Below are 19,532 nucleotides of genomic sequence, written 5' to 3' on the forward strand. Positions count from 1 at the left end.
ATGGGACAGTTCTAGACTGGGGCACCCACATGGTCTCAAAATCTCACGTACCATCCTTTAGAAATCTCAAGAATGTTATAGGGATCCACCCCATAATCAGCATCCAAATGCTGACACCATTGCATACCCTAGCAAGATTTTATTGAAAGGACCCAGATGTAGCTATCTCTTCTGAGACTATGCCGGGGCCTAGCAAACACAGAAGTGGATGCTCACAGTCAGCTAATGGATGGATCACAGGGCTCCCAATGGAGGAGCTAGAGAAAGAACCCAAGGAGCTAAAGGGATCTGCAACCTTATAGGTGGAACAACATTATGAACTAACCAGTACCCCGGAGCTCTTGACTCTAGCTGCATATGTAACAAAAGATGGCCTAATCGGCCATCACTGGAAAGAGAGGCCCATTGGACACGTAAACTTTGTATGCCCCAGTACAGGGGAACGCCAGGGCCAAAAAGGGGGAGTGGGTGTGTAGGGGAGTGGGGGTGGGTGGGTATGGGGGACTTTTGGTATAGCATTGGAAATGTAAATGAGCTAAATACCTAATAAAAAATGGAAAAAAAAAGAAATCTCAAGAATGTTGAGAGGTAGAAATCATTCCTCTTACCTGTGGCAAAGCCCAGAGAGGTTTTGTGTCAGAGGTCACACAGGGGAGGTGGCTGTGAGGTGCCAGGATGGGCTTTATGGCTCAGGAGCCTGGGTTCCTTCTCTGCTGGTTGGACAGTCCTTAGGGCAGTGGACATTCCTCTTCCCCTGGTTGCCAGTTGCACAAGGGGCACACATACTTGTTTATATTTCTTGGGCTATTTCCAGTTTTCCCTAAGACCCTTCCACATTGGCTCAGCTCCCAGTCCAAGGCCACCCCTCACACAAGGACTGACTATAACATAGCAGTTCTCTTCTACAGCTTCTCCATTTTATAACTCCTGTGAAAACCTCTGTCGTACCTATTGCTCTTGCGGTGGGATGAGTGTCACACAAACCCTTCCTCCTATGCTGAATTTCATAGGTCCCAGAATTCTCACTGAAATCATGGCTAGTTTTCACACTTGTCTTTCTGGGGATGGAAACTTCCAGTTAGTATTTATGACTTAAGGAAAAACACCAGGCTTCTTGGGAGATGTTATGGCCCACTCTGAGCACCTACTCTTTCAGGCTCGGATAGTCACCATGGAATTAGAGATAACTCCTCCTTATTCTCTCTTCTAACCATATACACATCCAATATGAACAGTTATTTCACTAGGTAATAAAGACATTGCACTTTACACATTCTCAGAAGGAAGGCATTTGGCTAAAATATTTAAACATGAAGGCTCCTTTATACATCTTTCGAAGGATGGCTAAGAACAGGCCTATCTGTCAAAGTCAATGTGTTCCATAACAACAATGCAGGTGGCAGCCAGATGAATAAGGCTCATGCTGGCAGAGTATTTCCTTTCTTTGGTAACTCTAATCCAAAAGGTAGGGTAATGGCAGACATGACACCTGCCTGTGTGTGCTTCTCAGTGACCACACCAAGGATACGAACTTATAACAACCAATATCTGGGACATGTTAACCAGTTGGATAAATACTGATCCTTCACCTTCCTTGATGGAACCTTGACATTCTTAATTTTCTCCAGTCCCTTCCTTAAAATCCTAACTATATTTATGAGCATTTAAATCATGCCCCCAGATGTGGACACAGCAGCAAGTCAAAGCCTCACGGTTTGAGGTAATCTATTCTGCATGTGCACGTGAGATTTATCTTTCCAAGGTGCTGCTGTCAGCATGTCATTCCATGGGCTCAGAAGACTTCCTGATGTCACCTGTCACTTAAACAAGCTGATCATTTCCTCGTAGCCATTACGTATACACTTAGGTTCCTGATTCCAGATGGGGAGAAGCTAATGCCCGAGGCTGCAGCAGCTTCAGGACCATTTCACCCCAGGTGTGTATAACCCTGCAAATGCAGACCTTTTGAGAATGATCCATTGTCTTCAATGTTGGACAGCAAAGGCTTTGTTAAGGTGCTAAGACATACTAACTAGTGGCAGTAATTAATAAATATATATTCAAAATTTTCTGAGTTAGTTTTCTGACAGTAATGGGTCCCTTTGCTTATAGAAAGCACATGGGAGGAACTCAATGCTATTATTCTTTATTTAAAGTCAAGTGAAAGAGAGCATAGCAAATTCAAAGAGATACAAACAACTTTTTATCCATTCCCAGCTTAAACAAAGGCTGCCTTGGACCGCCAGTCAGCTAGAGAATGGACTTGGAGTAAGTACTGTAAAGACCCGTGGGCAGGCAATACAGAAGGACAAAGGGAGAAGCTTTTTCTCTGGGAGAACCAACGTAAACAAACAGTGCAGAGCCAACCACAGCAGGAGAAGAGACAAAGATTCACTTTCCAAAAGTGATGTCTCTGGTCACTTTGAGCTGCTGGCAAGGCTGCCCTCACTATGCAGAGGGATCACTAGGGGTGCTCATGGGCACACAGCAAAATAATAGAAAGGAGGATGGGTATTTATTACCATGAAGATGGGTGAAACTACTATTACAGATTTAGTAGGGAAGGGCGGCCAAGGTCACAACCAAAAGCCCTGATCTGAATCCCAAATGGCAGCTGCAGAGAGAGAATGTGGAACTTGAAAAGGCAAGACCAATGAAGGGATCAGAATAGGGAAGACTGTGGGGAACAGGCAGGAGGCAGCCTGGTGCCAGGATGCCTGCAGTCTAGGCAGCCCCGGGATGGGAGGAGCTAGAAGGACTTGGATTAAAGCACAGGGGTCACCACCTCACCATCACCAGGAAACACCAGGCTTTGAGCTGTATCTTCTCAGCTACACACATACTACCTGGAGCCCTGCATGAAAAGCTTTCTAAATGCTTCAGTTGCAACAAAAGAGTCTAATGCAGACCGCACCCCCAGCTAGTGTGAATCCAACAGACTGGGTCTTCACAGTCCTTGGGATGCGTTCTATTTCATCAGGTAATTCACTCTGTTTTCTTTTAAAATGGTATTTCTTATTACGTCTTTGAGAATTTCCTATGATGTATTTTGTTCATAGTCAATGCCACCCCTGACTCCCCAGCACTGTGGGCTGACATGGGCAGATCCTGAGTGCTCTAGGGCTGGCCCAGCCATGCCAGAACAGCGAGCTTCCAGGTCAGTGTCAGATGCTGTCGGAAGTCAATAAGGCAGAGACACGTGACATCCTGCAGCACACATATATGCTCCCCTTCAGCATACCACGGAATCGCCATCACTACACCTCTATACCCCCATCACTGCAGCACTACACCCCATCATCACACCACCACACACAAGAACTAAGGGATGAGAACAGCAGTCACAGCCTGTAAGTCACAACTATGCAAAGCTTTTCTTTTCTTTGGGTATATGCCTATGTGATGTGGATGTGTGTGTGTGTGTGTGTGTGTGTGTGTGTGTGTGTGTGTGCATGTGAGTACGAGCCAGAGGTCGTCATCAAATGACTTTATCACTCTCCACCTTATTTTCTGAGACAAGGTCTTAATTAACCTGGAACCCGCTGGTCAGGGAGGGGTCCATTTGTTTTCACCCCTGGCCCCTCATATGTACCATGTCCAGCTTTTACATGGGTGCTGGGGATTTGAATTTAGGTCCTCAAGCTTGAGTGACAAACACTTCACTGATAGCCACCTCTTTAGCCTGAGACCATATTTTTGTTGTTTTACAACTTCATTCGACAATAAGTTGTTGAATAGTCTTAAAGTCTGGCATGACCCACTGCCCATTGTCATTTCTCTTTAGAAAGGGACACATGGGATTTGACTCTGCCTCCCTTTCAGAATGAGCACACATTAGGTAGTAATAATTCTTGAATTAAGTACAATTCTTCTGGCTACAACTTAACTTGCACCTGATTCATAGAATGTCTCAGTTCAAGAATGAAGAGATGTCAGTTAGAATGGCTAAAATCAAAAACTCAGGTGACAGAAGATACTGGAGAGGATGTGGAGAAAGAGGAACACTCTTCCATCGCTGGTGGGATTGCAAGCTGGTACAACCACTCTGGAAATCAGTTTGGCGGTTCCTCAGAAAATTAGACATAGTACTACCTGAGGACCCAGCTATACCACTCCTGGGCATATACCCAGAAGATGTTCCAACTTGTAATAAGGACACATACTCCACTATGTTCATAGCAGCCTTATTTATAATAGCCAGGAGCTGGAAAGAACCCAGGTGTCCCTCAACAGAGGAATGGATACAGAAAATGTAGAAAATTTACACAATGGAGTACTACTCAGCTATTAAAAACAATAAATTTATGAAATTCTTAGACAAATGAATAGAACCAGAAAATATCATCCTGAGTGAGATAACCCAATCACATAAGAACACACATGGCATGCACTCACTGATAAGTGGATATTATCCTAGAAGCTTGGAATACCCAAGATACAATTCTCAAACCACATGAAACTCAAGAAGAAGGAAGACCAAAGTGTAGATACTTCGATCCTTCTTAGAAGGAGGAACCAAATACCCATGGAAGGAGTTACAGAGACAAAGTTTGGAGCAGAGACTGAAGGAAAGGCCATTCAGAGACTGCCCCAACTGGGGATCCATCCCATATACAGTCACCAAACCCAGACACTATTGTAGATGCCAAGAAGTGCTTGCTGACAGGAGCCTGATATAGCTGTCTTCTGAGAGGCTCTGCCAGTGCCTGACAAATACAGAGGTGGATGCTCATAGTCATCCATTGGACTGAGCACAGAGTCCCCAATGGAAGAGCTAGTGAAAGGACCCAAGGAGCTGAAGAGGTTTGCAGCCCCCTAAGAGTAACAACAATACTAACCAACCGGTACCCCCAGAGCTCCCAGGGACTAAACAACCAACCAAAGAGTACACATGGAGAGACTCATGGCTCCAGCCGCATATGTAGCAGAGGATGGCCTTGTTAGTTATCAATGGGAGGAAAGGCCCTTGGTCCTGTGAAGGCTAGATGCTCCAGAGTAGGGGAATGCCAGGGCCAGGAAGTAGGAGTGGTGGGGGGGAGGGGATAGGGATTTTTTGGAGGGAAAACCAGGAAAGGGAATAACATTTGAAATGTAAATAAAGAAAATAGCTAATAAAAAATAATGAGTGAAGAGATATGAGCTTAGATCCTTGTATTACAAATGGGAATAATAATAATAATAATAATAATAATAATAATAATAATAATAATGAAAGACATTGTTAATCAAAGTACAAATGAGCAGTGGAGTGGGTAAATTTGATTACTTTTCTACTGACATTTCATCCAATCTTTACAAGAACCTACAAAGCAACTATTCTTTTTCCTATTTCAGTTAAAGAACCAAAGTTGAAAACAAGTAAAGTGGTTTGGTGGAAGTCACATGACACAACATAACCATGATGCAGTGCTGGCCTGTCTCCATAGCTTGCAAGCTTCCTGCTCTGCCAGGATGAGGCACCACCGAGTACCAGGAACCTCACATGACACAGACCTCCTGAAACGGGAGAACTGACCCCAGCTATCAGATCTGTGACCTTGGGAAAATGGTCAAACAGGCTAAGCCTCCATTTTCTCATTTATAAAATGGGTATATAAGGGCTAACGAGATGGTTCAGTGGTCAAGAGTACATATTGCTTTTGCAGAGCACCTAAGTGGTTCACAGCATCCATGACAGCTCACAAGTGTATGCAACTCCAGCTTCCGGGGATCCAGTGCCCTCTTCTGGCCTCAGAAGCACCTGCACTTGTTTACATAGATCCCACCCCTCCCCCACACATATAAGGAATTAAAATAAAAATTTTGAAATCTTCAAAATGGGCACATATTAGTACCTACTTCATAGGCTTTGAAGAATCAAATGTGAAAATCCTTAAAGTGCTGACATTTAGAATGTGAAAGTGTAAACCCCAGTAAGCCCTTAGTCTTAGGGCTGTGATTATTGACCATATCAGGATTTCTCATATGATGCCCATGAGTCATAGCAATCTGGGGAAGAACACATATTGTAATTCTATGCAGTCTTTGCATAGCATGAGTTTGGATGATCGTTTTATTGATTGAGAGCTTCACCCATGTATGCAATGTGTTCTGATCAAGTCCAGCCCCCATTCCCTCCCCTCTAATTCCTTCCCTAGCTCCCCAATCTTTTCTGTCCCCTGATTTCTTATGCTAGCTCTTTTTAAATTTTGATTTGTTTTAAATCCACAGAGTCCATGTCACGTTGTCAGTACGCATGGGTGTAGGACCGTCTGCAGGTGCATGGGGAGCCTCGCAGGGCCACAGCCCTGAAGGACTGATTTCCAGCAGTATCTCTCAGCAGTCGAGAATCTGCAATAGTTCTTTAGCTAGGAGTGAGGCTTCCTGCCACCCTCCCCTCCTATGCTGGGATGCTTTCTGGTTCCATCCCGCACAAGTCCTGTGAAGGCAGTCACAGCCCCTATCAATTCATATGTGTGACTACTCTGTAATAGTGAAACCAGGAAATTGTTTCACTACAGTCATCCCCTATGGTTGGCTCTTTCAACCTCTCTTCCTCTCCCTTCTTGGTGATCTCTGAGTCACAGGATAAGGGATATGATGCAAGTATCCCATTAACTTGCTATTAACTGATCATTTGATAACTAGTCTGTTTTCCAATCAAGCAACCATCGAGAAAGACAAAAGAAAATACACTCAATTCTTATGCTTTCTAGTTGAGTATGTTTGTAAACTGATCCGTTTTTTAATCTCACAGAAAACTAAGCTGTTATCTTCAAGATTGATTTTCACTTTCCAAGGTGCCCCAGACAAAGTCAGTCATTCATTTATATTCTCTCTCTCTCTCTCTCTCTCTCTGTGTGTGTGTGTGTGTGTGTGTGTGTGTGTGTGTGTGTCCATCTGTCCATATTCTCACCCAATAAATCTCCTGTTTGGCAGAAAATGTTGATAGCTTCCATGAAAGAGTCTTTTTGTCCCCTTCTATCTAAGAAGCTTTTTCATAATATGCCTGGAAGTCAAGGTAAGTGCTGTGGCGATTCAAGGACCTCTTGGCTTTTCTCCCACATCCAAATTATCTCTTGGAAAAATGAAGTTCTCTATTTCTCGCAGTCCGCTAATAGAAGTGACAGTTCAGAGAGCTTCAAATCTGGCCTTAATTAATGGGCTGTACACAAATGTGACCAAGGCATATTTTTGTAAAAAGGGGGCTTTAAATAGCATTGAATGCTTGTGAGCACAAGGCCATGAGACGGCAGGAAGTATCTGACCATCTTAATGGGATCAGGCTTTTGTGCACAAACAATGGCGAGCCAAGCCCAGCCCAGCACACAGCCATTAGGATGGCTTTCATTTGTGGTGGTGTGGAGAGGCCCTTAAAGAGCAGCTAGTCAGAAAAGAAAAAAAAAGAAAGTGACTCAAGTACAGTGGACAGGGTGTCCATGAGAGACCTCATCCAGGGGACAGCCCAGCTTACATGGGATGGTGCTTGCTCCAACCCTGTTGCTTCCCTGGCGATGGCAGTTAGTTAGCCTTCTCCTCAAAGACTCTCCGCCTCTGAGCTCTGAAGTGAGTTTTAGTGCATAGTTTCGATATGCCCTTTCCCCATTTGTTCCTGTCTGTCCCATCAGTAAGGATGTTTGTTCCTAAGTTCTCCCCTCTAATCTGGGTCTCTGGTCTGAGATTTTGAGTAGGGTCTTTTTCAAATCACATGGAGATGTAAGAATATCACTTGTCCAGAGACTAAGGAGATGGCTTATTGGGTCAAGTGCCTGCCAAGCTAGCATGAAGACCTGAGTTCAGATCTCCAGAACCCACATAAAAAAGCCAGGCTTGGCCACACGTCTCTGTAGTCCTTGCACAGAAGAGGCAGAGATGGCGAAGTCCCTGAAGCTTGCTGGCCATTCACTTCAGCCAGTCAGTATGTTCCTGATGCAGTGACAGACAGACCCTGTCTCAAAAAGATGTTAGAAAGTAATTGGGGAAGACATGTAAAATGCATGAACATTTTACACCAGACACACACACACACATACACACACACACACACACACACACACACACACACACACACACACACACACACAAAGCCTAGCAGACACATCTCATCCATTTCAGCACCAGTTCCCAAGCATTGCTTATTAGAACCCATGGAGAAATGGCAACAGGAACAAGATGGCTATACAATAACCCATAAGCTATATGGCCAAGGAATCAGAGCTTGTGCTCTCAAAAGAAACACTGCTGACAAGTGCTACATGCTCTCACTTAAACATAGAAACTAAAACTAATCTCAGAGGAAGAAAGAATAGAAGAGTAGTTACCAGAGCCTGGACGGGGAGAAATGGGGTGAAAGAGAGGTTGGAAAAAGGATGGAAATATATCCACAGATGTAATTGGATGGAAGGGTCAATTTCTTTTTCAAAAATACTTTATTTTTAATTATGTGCATATGTGTCTGTATGTAGGTTTGTACATGTGAATGAAATCCCTGTAGGTTAGAAGAGGGCATCCCTGGAGCTGGAATTACAGGCAGTTATGAGGTTTCCAGTGTGGCTATTCAGGAATTAACTTGAGTCTTATGCAAGAGTAGTGAGTGCTCTTAACCATTGAACCATCTCTCTAGCTCTGAGAAGGACAACTCGTTCTGTAGCATGGTTGGCTAACTACCATTCACATAATGCAGCTAGGAGAGAGAGGGGGTGGAGGGAGGGAGAAAGGGAGGGAGGGAAGAAGAGAAGAGAAGAGAAGAGAAGAGAAGAGAAGAGAAGAGGAGGGGAGGGGAGGGGAGGGGAGGGAAGGGGAGGGGAGGGGAGGGGAGGGAAGGGGAGGGAAGAGGTGTTTCGAATGTTCCAACTATGCAGAAATGATGCCTGCCAGAGGTGACAGATAAGACAAGAGTCTTCATCTTAAAGGCATGTATTTTGATGTCACACTACACCCTATACATGGTGACAACTGCTACATAGTAATTAAAATAAAGTGCACTTAAAATAGCTTTTATAAAAGACTGTTGTATTAGTTAATTTTCTACCACTGTGATAAAAGACCATGACCAAGGAAGCTTATAAAACAAAGTGTTTAATTAGGCTTAGGATTCTGGAGGGTTAGAGTCCATTATGGAGGACCAAAGACATGAGGGCAGCAGGAGCTAAGAGCTCCCACCTTGAACTGCAAGCAGGAGGCAGAGGGAACGCATTTAAAATGGCCCAAGTCTTGAACCTCAAAATCCACCCCCAGGGACACACTTCTTTCAGCATATCATTTAAACCACCACAGCTGTCTGTAGTGAAGCACTGTGTGTTCTATTCAGATCTGACTCTGCCTTCAATGGGGTCTCTCTCCAAAGTAAGGGTGGTCATTGGTGCCCAAGAGACAACTGTGACAAAGGTCAAGATTTAAAGGGTCTAACTTTCAGAGTCACCAGGAAAATATTTCTGAGAGCATTTGCCTGCTGAAGGTTAACCAAGACCCAGAAGTCCTTAAGAGTTTGATTTTGAAGCCGTTTGTCTGTGTATATGCGCGTGCATGTGCTAATGTGCACATGTCTGTGTGTGTATGTGCTCCTGAGGGTGTGGGCACATGTGTCACTATTAGGTGTTGTCTTGGGTTGCTCCTTATCTTGGACAGGGTCTCCCACGGTACCCACAGCTCACTGATTTGACCAGGGTGAGTGGCCAGTGGGTTCCAAGCATTTGTTTGTCTTTGTCCCTTCCACACTAACCCAACCCTCCAGTGTAGTGGGTCTACCTTGCTCAGCTTTTAGGTTGGATTTGAACCCAGTTCCTCAGGCTTGTACAGTAGGCGCTTTCCCACCTGAGCGGTCTCCTTGAGACCGTCTGTCCTTTACCTCTCTTCTTTTATGCTTCTTTTCCTTTCCTATCCCAACGTCACTTTCAGATATAAGGCAAGCTTCAAGACTGATGTCAAACTGTGGAGACCTGAATAAAGCAACTGTAGAGGACAATGGCCTCGCACACAGCTTGTTGTTATTTGTGGGCTTGTGGTAGGGACAGGCTCAGACAAGAGCAGGAAGAACCTTGATTTCTACTTCCCCACACTCACAAGCTAGCCTTCATCGTATGTGTTGCCAGGAAAGAAAAAAAAAAAAACACCTCACGTGGAAGCTGCTTGTGAAGTTGTCTTGTTAGTGTAAATAAACAAGGTCCGTCATGAGATGCTGGCGAGAAATTAATCATGACCAGGCAATGCATCCAAACCACGCCTAGAGCTCACTGGGAAAACCTAAACGTTGTGTTTTAAACATAACAGAGGGAAAAAGTGCATCATTTTGGTCCAAAACACATAAACTGTGGACAGGGAACTTCATTTGACCAACACTGAGAGTGGCTTGAAAACAAGACAGGCATTCAGAATCCAGGCATGGAAAGCCAGTCAGCACTCTTTGGTCATGGGAACCACAGCTAACGATTCCAGCATGCTGGAGGACCACAGCGTTGCCTAAGGATTCTATTCTGACCGTATGGCATTTGGATTTTAGCCTGTTGGTTGTAGAAAACTGCAGGCAATGGTCATGAGTAGACAATGACTCTAGACACACCTAAACAAAGATCAGTTGAGTGGCAAAGAAAGGTAGACATTACAGGAAGGTGGCCCAGAGCTCTGGCAGGAAGGGGGAGGCAACCATTCAGAAAACATTTCCATGGAATACAGAGCAGGACTTCTTGAGCCCTCATGTTGGTGCCCAAGAATAGTCAGCAATAGAAGCTGATGTCCCTAGAGTGCCCCCCCCCCCCAGTGCTTGCTGGGTTATCTTATTCTTGGAGGCAGGTCTGATGATTACTCATTTGACAGATGGGGAAACTGAGGCCTAGTGAGGTCAAGCCGTTCATTTTCCTAAGCTCTTTCTGTTCATAAGACATGAGCCCAGAAGTTAAACATGCCATTTCCCTGTGATAGTAGAAATAACAGTGTGAAGTGGTCACACATCTGTAGCTCAGGGTCCTGGGTGGTATGACTGGAAACCTAGAAACCCAAGTGTCCTATTGCTTGGCTTCTCTCTTAAGGATGAATCTTATACATTACAGAGGAAAACAGTGGGTTGTCACAAGATACCCACTGTGTGTGTGTGTGTGTGTGTGTGTGTGTGTGTGTGTGTGTGTATGAGAGAGAGAGAGAGAGAGAGAGAGAGAGAGAGAGAATGAATGAATGAATGAATGAATGTACATGTGTCAGGCACAGAAGTGAAGGCAAGAAGTCAACCTTGAACGTTATCTCTCAGACCCTGTTGTTTGAGACAGGATCTCTCCATAGCCTGGAACTTGCTGATTATACAAGACTGGCTGCCCAGTAAGCACTGGGGATCCACATGTCCCCACCCCTCCCGAGCTGGGATTACAAGCTCACATCGCTCATATCACTGTACCTAGATTTTTCACATTGAGTGCTATGGATTGGGCTCAGGTTCTCCTCCTTACACGGCAAGCAAGCACTTTACCAACAGAGCTGCTGCCCTCAACTGACACTCTGAAATATTTCCTATTTCCCAGTTAACTAGAACTGTGGGCATTGAGAAGGGCTGACTGCTAGACCAAAGAGCCCTATCTCTGCGAGTGTTTTAGGTTTCAGTGCCTAAGACCCTTTCTTTCCCTTTAGGGATCCTCCTCTTACAGACTGGCTGCTCTTAGCTTTCTGCTGATGTGATAAACACCAAGACTAACAACAACCTGGGGAGAAAATGGTTTATCTCATTTTACAGGTTCTCCTCCATCATGAAGTCACAACAGCTCCAGACAGGAGCCTGCAAGTAGAAGCTGAAACAGCCACTATGAAGGAGTCCTGCTTACCAGTAAGTTCAGGTCCACTTGCCTAGGGATGGAACCGCCCACAGTGAGCTGGGCCCTCCTACACCAACTAACAATAAAGAGAAATGCCTCACAGACACGTCCACAGGCCAGTCTGATGAAAGCGATTTCTCAGCTGAGATGCCCCTTTCCCAGGTGACTGACTCTAGGTTTGTGTCAAGCTGACAGCTGAAGCTAAGGATGATACTGGGATATGAGCTGTCATCCAGTCTCCTCCCCTCTTTCTTTCCTGACACCCTGGAAGGAAAAAAAAGGCATAGGCCTTCTTTATCTCATGAGCTCTACCAGCCACTATGCAAGGCCAGGAAAAGAGACACAGGTATTTGGTAAGGCTGTTTGCCTTGCCTTGCCTTGCCTTGCCTTTCCTGCTCCCTAGTTAATGAAACTAAAGTGGCCCAAGCCTTCTTTGCTGGAGGAACTTCAAGCACCCAAGACAACATTTGGAAATATCTGGAGATAAGTTTGATTCTACAACTGGCAGCAAGGGAGGTGTGCTATTGGCATCTGGTGGACAGAGGCTGTGGATGCTGATGAAAGTCCTGCAATGCACAGGGCATCTCTGTGGCAAAGGGGGATGTTACTATGGAGAAATTACTGTTGGAAATGGAGACACACATTCATGAGTTTAATTTCCCAAGGAACACTAGGGCTCTGCTTAGAGGACCTCAGTCTTTGTGAGGCTCTTTCTTCTCTGGGTATTGTGGGTTGGTGTTACCATCCATCCTCCCTCCCCTCCCCTCCCCTCCCCTCCCCTCCCCTCCCCTCCCCTCCCCTCCCCTCCCCTCCCCTCCCCTCCCCTCTCCTTCCTTCCTTCCTTCCTTCCTTCCTTCCTTCCTTCCTTCCTTCTTTTTTTTTTTTCAGGGCCTTGTAAAAGGGCATGCAAAGTACTTGCATGCAAAGTAAGGCACATACCACTGAGCTATATTCCCAGCCCTCTGTGACCATCTTCAAACAATGCAGTGGAGGTCGATTAGTCATGCCCTGTGGCCTTCACACTTGGAGGTCGATTAGTCATGTCTTGTGGACTCCATGCTTGAGAGGGCCTCTCTCTGTCTTCAGACCAAGGACCCCAGCTTCACATTCTCCTGCACAGTCATGTTCAGAGCACTCACACCTCTTTAATTACATAAAGAGAGTTCTCAGGGAAAGCATGACAAGAAACAAGAACCCTGAAATTGCGGGTAAAATATAAACAAATGTTTTGGCTGATGCAGTGCACATTTTTTAATCACACAGCGTGTTTTCAGAGTGCACAGAGCCCTGCCCAGAATGGCTCAAATTAAAGATCAAAGGCAGTGCCGTGACAAGACAGAGTGGTGCTCCAAGCCAACTTCACATGCCTGCTCCCCCTCCCTGCAAACAGCTCTGTGCTCATCCCTTCCCCTAAGAGGAGTTTGTCTGAAGCCCCCATTAAGACAGTGAGCACTGATTAAAGGGTGATTTATCTATTTATTTATTTTTGATCTGTTTAGTTTCTCTTTCATGGTGGGGGATGTTTTAGAGTATAGTTAGATAGCACATATTTAAATAAACGGAAGACTGTGATAGAAACAGAGCCAGTTTTCAAAGACACATACGTCTGAGACTCAGAAAGTAGAAACTATCCAGACATTCAAACTTGAGGCAGGAGATAGAAAGCTGGCCAAGGGTGGGCGGAGGCCCCTCTGGGAACATGCAGGACACCTGGCCACATGAGCCTTGGGTGCAAAGGTGACTCCAAGAATCCAAGAGCCCAGATGTTCCTACCCTGTTGTGTGGGCAAAGCACAGATGAAATGAGCTAGAAATACAGAGGCTGTGTGGTCAGCAATCCTGAAGGGATACATTGGCTGCTGTGGGTATGATGGCTTTGATCTGGATGGGGACAGGGCACAACAAAAACAAAGAGAAGCTTACAGGGAGGCTGAAAACTGTGGGTTTGAGAGACAGCATGAGGGTGGATCTGGAGGGGAAGAAAGCATGTCAATCATTGTCACAAAGGAATAATTGGAGGTGGGGGAGGGAAGCTACAAATCATGCTATGTGTCATGTCTCCAGCACTGACCAATGGATAATTAATGGACCTAAGAGCCACCCCACATGACCCTAGCACCCAGAAGTGGAGGCAGGAAGACCTGGGGTCATCTTTAAAGACATACTCAGTTTGAGGACAGGCAGGCCTACGTGAGACGGCTGAGGAGATAACCCAGCGGCTAAAACTCTTGCCATGGAAGTGTGAAAACCAGAGTTTAGACCCTAGAAGCCACTTAAATTCCAGCTGGACATAGTGGTCTGCCTCTAAATCCAGCTTTGGGAGGTACAGAGAAAGGCTCTTCAGAGCTGGCCTGGGAGACTCTAGCCATATTGGTGACCTCTGGATGTCACTGAGGAACCCTGCCTCAAAGGATGAGGTACAGGAATGATGGAGATGATTGCCAGCTTCAACCTCTGGCCCCCACACGCATGCAAACACAAATGCATACACTTCCACAGACGTGTGCCCATCTATACACAGAAATGTGCACACCCCATAGTGAACAAATTGGAAAAAGGAAAAACAAAATAGCAATGAGTTGCCTGGTTGCCAGTGACAGATGTAAAACACCAGGTCCCTCTGAGGATGTGCTCAGAAAGAACTCTCAGCTCCTCCTGCACCACGCCCACCATGTTCCCGCCTTGATGATAATGGACGGAACCTCTGACCTGTAAACCAGCCCCAATTAAATGTTGTCCTTATAAGAGTTGCCTTGGTCATGGTATTTGTTCACAGCAGTAAAACCCTAACTAAGATAAACAGGACTGCTGGAGGCTCATGTACACACCCTGATCTCCACTGAAGTGGGGCTAGGCCTAGTACACCTCAGCTTAAAACCTGCTTTGTGCTTCTTGGCTCCTGTGCAGCCTTGGATAAATTAGTTGTTTTCATGGCAAGCATTCTCATATTTATTACAGGGATGAAAAACACACAGGGCTATTACACAGTATTAAAGGGGGTCACAGTTACAAAAGTTCCCTGGGGGAGAATCTGGAATATTCAAAGGCCTACTGAATATTTGTCTGGTTATCTTGGTGTGGTCTCCTCTAAAATACTGTCTTTCTGGGCATGCAGTATGCCTGTGGTTCCCACTTGCCTTCCACTGTATTTTAAAACCAAAATTTTGTCTTGAGCCAGGAGGTGAAACTTTTTGAAACACATCCTCTCTGCCCTGAGTGGAGGAAGACACACAGCTCAACTAGGGAAATGTTCATGCTGAAACCAAAGCCACTTCCCACTGCTCCCTGCAGGGATGGTGCACTCCACTGAAAACACAGAAACGTCTCACTCAGGGGAGTTTCGTTTTAAGGTTCAGAAGACATTTACCATACCCTCAGGACCATTCCCAGCCTGGCTTCAGCAGGTGGTCCTCATAAGAGATTTATAGCTTTCAGCAAGCTCTCTGAGAGGCTGTTATGAGCTATATGATATCTCTGTCCCTCTAAGAGATAATCTTACTTCTGGTTTAGTGAAAGGTCTGCTACTTGCAGCTGAGAGTACAGAAATATAGCCTAAGCTTAGCTTACCTTGGATTTTCTCCAAAGAAGTCATTTCAGAAGCATGGACCCTTGGCTGCCTGGGGACCAAGAAAGCCAGGGGCAGAGCTGAGAGTCACTGTCTCGGTCCCAGGTAAATATGACAGGGAGTTTATACCACACAAACTCACAGAAGCTAAACACTCGCCTCTCAAGAACCTGTCTTTCGGACAAGCGATCCGCTGATGAGAAGGAGCACCTAGGGTCCCTCAAAGGAACACAGATTCTGCCAGCCCAGTGACGGTGGCTCTCCTGCAGCAGCAGTAGGGACATTAGTTTTCATCCTGTAACCCCCAGGTGGGTATTTTCCTTTTCTTCAGTGATCACCTAAGTAAAGTGAGAGCTAGGGAGAGTACACAGAAACGTTGGACAGATCAGTATGACTGGCCACCTCAGTGACAAGATAATTAGTCACCTAAGGTGACACCTCTCCCTTCTCAAACACCAGGTCCAACATTCAAAAAAGTTTGTTCCCAATGATAGACACAGGAAAGTGGGCAGGGGAGAATAGCTCAGTTTGTAGAGTTGCCATGCAACTACAAGAGCTGAGGGTTACGATGGGTTCTGAGTTCAATCCCCAGCAATCACTAAACAATCAGGAAGCTGGGTGTGATGTTATCTAATCCCAGTACTGGGGAGGTGGAGAAGGAGGTTCCTTGGGCTTCACTGGCCAGTCAGCCTGGCTGAATCAACAAACCCCCAAGATACTTGGTCTCAACAGAGGTACTTCAAACATTCTCTATAATTAACAGCAATAGGATATACAATAAAATGTCCCTCTAAAAAACAGCAGAAACTATGATGTGTTTAGGATGCTAGCTCATGTACAATAAATATCTTCCTGGGACACAGCACAAAAGTCCTCTCATAGGACATAAAGATCCAAGTAAAGAGATTTGCCACAATTAAAGACGGGCCGATTACTGGATTTGTCCAGTAAGGAGTCCTCCAGACCTCCTTCAGGAAGCCCCCCTCTCTCCTCTAGGTGCCTAGGGACCGTGTCTGTGCCACCCTAAGTCCATGCCCTTCTTTCCCCTAACTCTGTCCTCTGTCATTCTCTTTCCCTGTCCTGACTGTGAGCTCCTTGCAGGCAGACAGTGATTCTTTCTCACCTTGTATGTCAAGCTTCTTGCTTGGGAACACAGTTAACTAATGCTCACTGCATGCATGAATAAAAGACAGGGGTTCATAGGTCCATGTTCCTGCTTACAGGATACCCATCAAGTAAACACAAGGCTATTTTCATCCAAGAGTACTGAATATGGTAATAAAAATAAGCAAGACAAAGATCCGAGGATTAGGGATTTCTCATAGAACCCCTGGTCTCTGGTCCCCAGTGCTGTCCTGCAGGTTTCTCCCATCATTTGGTTGTGACATTTTAAACAGACACCATCTTTCATCTCTACATGATACTTTCTATTTCCCTCTCTCTCACCCCTACGTGGTACTTCCTACTTTCCCCAAGATGATCTTTCTTTCTGAGCTTCAGCCTATTGAACTCTCATCTATAGACAGACTCATCAAAGGTGTTTGCTGGCCATTAGAAAAGGATTTTCATTCTGGCAATCCAGAGACACCATAAAAAGCCACTCTGCCCGGATCCCATCACAGCCATTGGGACTCTGCTTCCTTCAGAGGTTTCCTGCTACTCTCTAGTAATTTTGGCACATGCCTGCCTCTACATACAAGGCGGGCAGCATCTCTGCAAAGGACTTAAAGAGTAACTTCACAATGCCGTATTTGAGTTCTTGGCCTGTGATGGCAATCCATGGCCTTTGTTTAGACTGAAGCAGGAAAGTCAGACCAGACTTCTGTTTGAACAAGGCACCACAAAAAAGAAGATAGGTGTAAAATACCAAGGATTCCCACATTGACACCAAATGCACCCCAAGCAAATATTACAGTTGAGCATGCACTAAATGCCTTCCGTATTTGACTGCTTTCATGAAGAGCCAAGGCTGCCCCTCTGCAGCAACTCAACACTGACCGTTTTACTGGATGTCTCATGTTCACCAAAGTAGCACTTTGAAATGTTTTGTTCCAAGATATAAATGTAGGTGTTTGCACACCGAGAAGAGCTAATTAAAAACATATTTTCTTCTTTTAAAATTAAAACATGATCACACACATCCTCCTTCTCTTTCCTTCCACCAGCTCCTCCCATGATCCCATGACCTCCCCTACCCCATACTCCCTCTCAAGTTTCTGGCTTCTTTTCCTTAATTATTACATACACATATACAAATACAGCCCCCTGAGTCTATTTAATGTTGCTGGTATGGCTATGATTTCAGGGCTGGATACTTGTTACCCAGTTACCAATGGGGGCTCATCCCTGGGGAAAGCCACTTCTATTCGCAGCATCCTTAGTTGCCTGTAGTTTCTCGTCTAGGGGCAGGGTCCTATGAGATGTCCCCCTCTCATGTTATTATGTCTATCAGTATTGTCCGTGTTCAGGTCTTGTTTGGGTGCATATATGTGTGCACTCACGTAAACACACACACACACACACACACACACACACACACACACACACACACAGAGTCTAGCCTTTCTTCTGGTTGTAGCTGAGTTTCCAAAGAAAGATGGAGCTGAAGAGATGGCCCAGTGGTTAAGTGGTCAAGAGCAGTTGTTGCTACTGCAGAGGATCTAAGTTTGGTTCCCATCACCCACATAACAATTTACAACCATCTGTGTGCACTTGTGTGTATGTGTATGTCTATGTATGTACACACATACACAACACACACACACATACACACACACACACTGTGCTGATGTGGCATACTGTGGTATGGTGCTTCGTACTCCCGGAGGACTGAAGACAGAGAGTTACAGCTAAGTTCTTGCTCAGAGCCTGGCATCAGTGGCAGGAAGCTGGTCTCCTAAAATTCCTGCCCCATTCTCAGGGGAGTCTAATGGCATCTTGGTGAAGGTATAAGAAAGCCCTGGCACTTGGCATCACTGGGCCCCTCTGAAAGGCCAACTTGGCTCCTAGATTCCAGGAGTATCAGCTGAGGTCTCTGTTGTGCCTTCCCCATGCCCAGTGGGTTGTCCCTGGCATTCCTTCTCTCGAAAGATGCCCAAACACATGCAGCCTCAAAGCCTGTTTCCTATGGGACCCAATTCATGACACCTGTCTGGTCTTCAAGTGTTTCACCATTATAGAACTTGATTTCCTGCTTATTTCTTAAAGACCTGGGGTAGAACACAGTTGTCTTTAAAATTTTATAGCTTCTTCTTATTTCTGCCTTCCGAAGTATTCCAGAAGTCCCCTGTCAATCATATCACATGGTTCAGGTCAAGACCTTACTTAGGGGGAAACATGTAAATGAAATCCCTGGGAAATGAGACTCAAATAAAACATTTAAAATTACATAGAACTTTCCATTGCAGAGTCAGGAAGGATTTCCTGGAGGGGTCGGCAGAGTCGGGAATGGACAAGTCAAATGTGGCTTTCAATGTGAAGAAACTACAGATTTAGGATAAAATAGTTTTTCTCTCCTCAAATCCATGTAAAGTACACAGGGCACAGCACAGCCGCATAGGCAGCCAATGAGCTGCTGGCAACATCGCCCCCTGGTGTTCATCTGGTGGTAGCCTCTCTTTTCTTTTTTCCATGCTCCACTATGTACATTTGATTCTTTGTGTGTGTGTGTGTGTGTGTGTGTGTGTGCACATGTGCATGTGAATGTCTTGTTTTGTTTTTTAAATTAATTATTTTATTTGTTGACGTTTCTCTTCCATCATTTTTCTTCCATTTTGTTTTCCTTGTAATGATTCCTTTCAGTGTTCCCAGATTCTCTTAAGACAAGGTGTCATTTTGTCATTCTTCCACTTAAGATCATTCAGAGACTTCTGATGACCCAGACAGTGGCAAACAGGCACCATTGCACTATCCGACCACACTTGTACATCTGCTCCACTATACAGTCTGTGTGGCCCAAGGGACTGTCCAACCACACCCACGAGTCCACATCTCATACTGTCTGGGCGGCCCGAGGTACTGTCTAACCATGCTCTCATGCATGTTCCTCTGTTCTCATACAGTCTGGCAGGCTCTGTCTTAGTTTATTTATTTATTTATTTTTTTATCATTCCATATCTTCTCAGTTCACTGCAGGCCCCACCAACCTCACTGCCTCTCAGTTTAATTCCATATCTGACCCTTCTCTGAGCCCTC

At 45.3% G+C, this 19,532-nt stretch overlaps 1 protein-coding gene across 5 annotated transcripts in view; it reads right to left on the reverse strand.

The window, feature by feature from the left end:
• Thsd4 (thrombospondin, type I, domain containing 4) overlaps window positions 1-19,532 on the reverse strand; it is a 555,183-nt gene that overhangs the window by 102,449 nt on the left and 433,202 nt on the right. The window lies entirely within an intron of this gene.

The sequence above is a fragment of the Mus musculus genome, chromosome 9 (assembly GCF_000001635.26).
Source record: "Mus musculus strain C57BL/6J chromosome 9, GRCm38.p6 C57BL/6J".
In the NCBI taxonomy this organism is placed as follows: domain Eukaryota; kingdom Metazoa; phylum Chordata; class Mammalia; order Rodentia; family Muridae; genus Mus; species Mus musculus.